Raw genomic sequence first — 3,654 nt, 5'->3', positions numbered from 1 at the left:
TGTTTAGTTTAAGAAATATTCTCTACTTTGTTTCGATTTAGAAGTCACTTTGGTCTTACTTTTACAAAGCAAAGAAGTCCCCTGGTCTTATTAGCCCCATTTACAAAATACTTTTTACCTTAAGTTATTATGCAGACAACCAATTCATACTAATTTTAATTAATTTTTTTAGCCTCAATTGCAGAGCATGACATTTTAGTTACTAATCAAATTTGAGATTTGGGCAGGGACAGGAGAGAACATCTTGCTCCAGCCCTTGGCCACTGACCAAGCAATAGAAAATAACTAGAGAGTCCAGAAAAAAGGAAAAAGGGCAACTAAAATGAATTAAATTAATGATAAAGTTAAAATGTGAACATGTACATTACATAGTTTAGCTATGTAAACTTGGCACTGGAGTAATGAAGAACAGAATATATGCCATGTATGTTTTGGAGTAAGTATTATTTTATTTTGGATCATAGAGTTGATGTCAGTGCAGCGGTGTCATGTGCTGGTTGAGTGTGGGCCGTGGTGCCGTACCGTCTGGGAAAAGGTCCACATATTGAGGCCCCATTTTAAGATAAAGGGACTAAGCCTCACAAAGGTAAAGTGACCTTGTGCAAGTCTCTTAACCTCTCTGAGATTTAGCTATAAAATGAGTTATAAAATGAGAAATATTAAGAGTACCTACTTGATAGGGTTGGTCTGAGAATTAAATTAGTTCTATATGTAATATATTTAGTTAATGCCTTGCATGTGGTAAAAACTCAAAGCATTTTAGTCATTATTGGGATCATCTTACAGCTAGTGGTTTACACGCTGGGATTTAGAGTCAGTTACCTATATTTAAGTTCCAGCTTCCTTACTTACTAGTTGTATAATATTGAGAAAATTACTTAATCTTTTGAAGCCCAATTTTCATATTAAAAAACTGTGCTTATAATAACACTCACTGTGGTGTTAATGTTTCATGGACTTAATGACATCACAGAGTGCCTGTTACATACAGCTCAGGAAATACTAGTTAGCTAGCCAAAACTACCTATGCTACCTCATTTTGTATGTATTCACTTAATATAGTCTTTCTACTGTATATTTAATAATTGAGATCTTGATTTATACATCAGAGGTCTTGGATAAAATACAATTTAGTTGCTGTTTATCTTTATATCTTCCTAACAGGGACAGCATTCTACCCTAAAAGAATCAAACAAACATGAAACTTTAAATAAAGTTGCAGCATTCATTCCAATTCAATAACTGTCCTTCTGAATTTCCATTATGTGCTAAGTACGGTGTCCTATAAGGCATATTTCCACCTGGCAAAGGTTGAAGGAAAGCCAAATTTAAAAGGCTACTATAATTAGAACTTTTGCTAACGGCACTTAAACTGATTAATGTCCAATGGGACCCACTCTACTGAAGCATATCTTTTAGGCAGTTATACATTTATATTAAATTAAACATTGGTTGAATGAATGAGCTTATGTATCAGTGTCTCCATGTGGTTCTTGGAGTTAATTTCGTAATGATATAGCCAGTGCCACTGAGGGCATCTCCCTTGCTGTTTTCTCTGCCTGGAGTTCTTCCTTTTCGTTCTCACATGGATGGCTTTTTTCCGCTCATTATTCAGCACAGTCTTCCCTGGCCGTTCTACCTAATAGAAGTCCCATCCTCAGTCTTTCTCTCCCTGAACACCCTGTTGCATGTTCTTCACATACCACTCTGTAGCTGAAATAACACTGTCTGTGAGCTGCTCTTTGCCTGCGTCATTCACTAGATCTAAAGCTCTGGGAAGACAGGGATTTTGTTTATATTTTCCATGGTTTGTATTATGTTTCTATTATTTGTAACAAATTACCATAAACTTAGAAGTTTAAAACAACATGCATTTATTGTCTCACAATTTCTGTGTGGGTCAGGACTCCAGGGTTAGATTTGCTGGGTTTCACTAGGGTTAGCTCAGGGTTTCATCAGGTAGATATCAAGGTGTTGGCTAGGTTGCAATATCATCTAAATCTTGAAATCCTTTTCTGAGGTGATTCAGGAGGTTGGCACGTTTCAATTTCTTGTGGCTGTAGAACTAACATCCTCTTTTCCTTGCTGGCTGTCAATCAGGGCAATGGGGAGTGCTCTTAGTTCCTAGAGACTACCCAAGGTTCTAGACACGAGACATTCTTACAAGATGGCAGTTTATTATTTCAAGGCCAGCAGTCTAGACTCTCTTTTAGGTGTTTGCCTGATTAGGCCAGACCCACCCAGGGTAAACTCTTTGTAATTAACTCAAAGTCAACTGATTTGAGACCTTAATTACATCTGCAACAAATCTTCACTGTTGTTACTTAATGTTATGTCATTGCAGGAGTGATATCTCATCATACTCACAGGTGTCAGCACACTCAAAGGATAAGGATTATACGGGGCAGGTAGACCCTGAGTGAGGGTCCTGGAGGCCACCTTATAATTCTGCCTACCCCCTGTTGTAGCCCACTTAAATCACAGTAGGTATCGAAACACATATTTGCTGGTCAATGAATGAATGAATGAATGTCAATGAAATAAGTAAGAACTGAGAAATCAGTGAGGAATGCAAATAAACCATTGGTTGTGTTCAGATGTATGTTGAATATCCTATGTTGAGTTCAAATCAGTGTTGTGATTGGATTGTCCACTTAATTCACTTTCCTTACTGAGGGACTTGTAACTATTACACAGCATAAAGTGGAATCAAGCAGTATTTGTTGCATTACGTTAGCAAAGTTTCTAGAGTATAGTCTTGATTAACATTTCTAACCAACAGTCTTAAGCAGATGAAGTTGTTAAACCTAAGGATACTAGAATGGCTTGTATATGAAAGCCCAGTGTATATTAGCAAATCAGGAATAATTGACATTAGAACTTGGACTTTTGCTGCCTGTCACTGGACATTTAATATTCTACTGTGGCTGGGTGCAGTGGCTCATGCCTGTAATCCCAGCACTTTGGGAGGCTGAGGTGGGCGAATCACAAGGTCAAGAGATCAAGACCATCCTGGCCAACATGGTGAAACCCTGTCTCTCCTAAAAATACAAAAATTAGCTGGGTGTGGTGGTGTGTGCCTGTAGTCCCAGCTACTCAGGAAGCTGAGGCAGGAGAATTGCTTGAACTTGGGAGGTGGAGGTTGTGGTGAGCCCAGATTGTGCCACTGCACTCCAGCCTGGGCAACAGAGCAAGACTCCCTTGCCAAAAAAAAAAAAAAAAAAAAAAAAAAAAAAAAAAAAAAAAAAAATTCCACTGTTTCCTCCAAAACCAGAGAGAAGGAAGGCGTTTTAATTTCTAGGAGAAATAATACAAAGTTAAGTTCAGAAAAATGTTTTTCTGACTGTAGTTAAGATACTGCTTTGTGGAATGACCCCCTAAAGGAAATGTAGGCACTCCTATCACTTAAGATATAAGAAACTACAGGGATGAGACAGGCATAGGATAGTGTATTAGGCTGCTCTAGCTGCCATAACAAAATGCTATAGACTGCGTGGCTCAAACAACTGACATTTATTTTCTCACAGTTCTGGAGGCTTTAAGTCCATGATCAAGGTGCCAGCAAATTCTGTTCCTAGTGAAGGTCTCTTCCTGACTTGTACATGGCTGCCATCCTGTTCCTAGTGAAGGTATTCCTGACTTGTATATGGTTGC

Source organism: Sapajus apella, unplaced genomic scaffold (genome assembly GCF_009761245.1).
Source record: "Sapajus apella isolate SASKATOON/1434 unplaced genomic scaffold, GSC_monkey_1.0 scaffold28, whole genome shotgun sequence".
NCBI lineage: Eukaryota > Metazoa > Chordata > Mammalia > Primates > Cebidae > Sapajus > Sapajus apella.
This window is presented reverse-complemented; position numbering follows the sequence as displayed.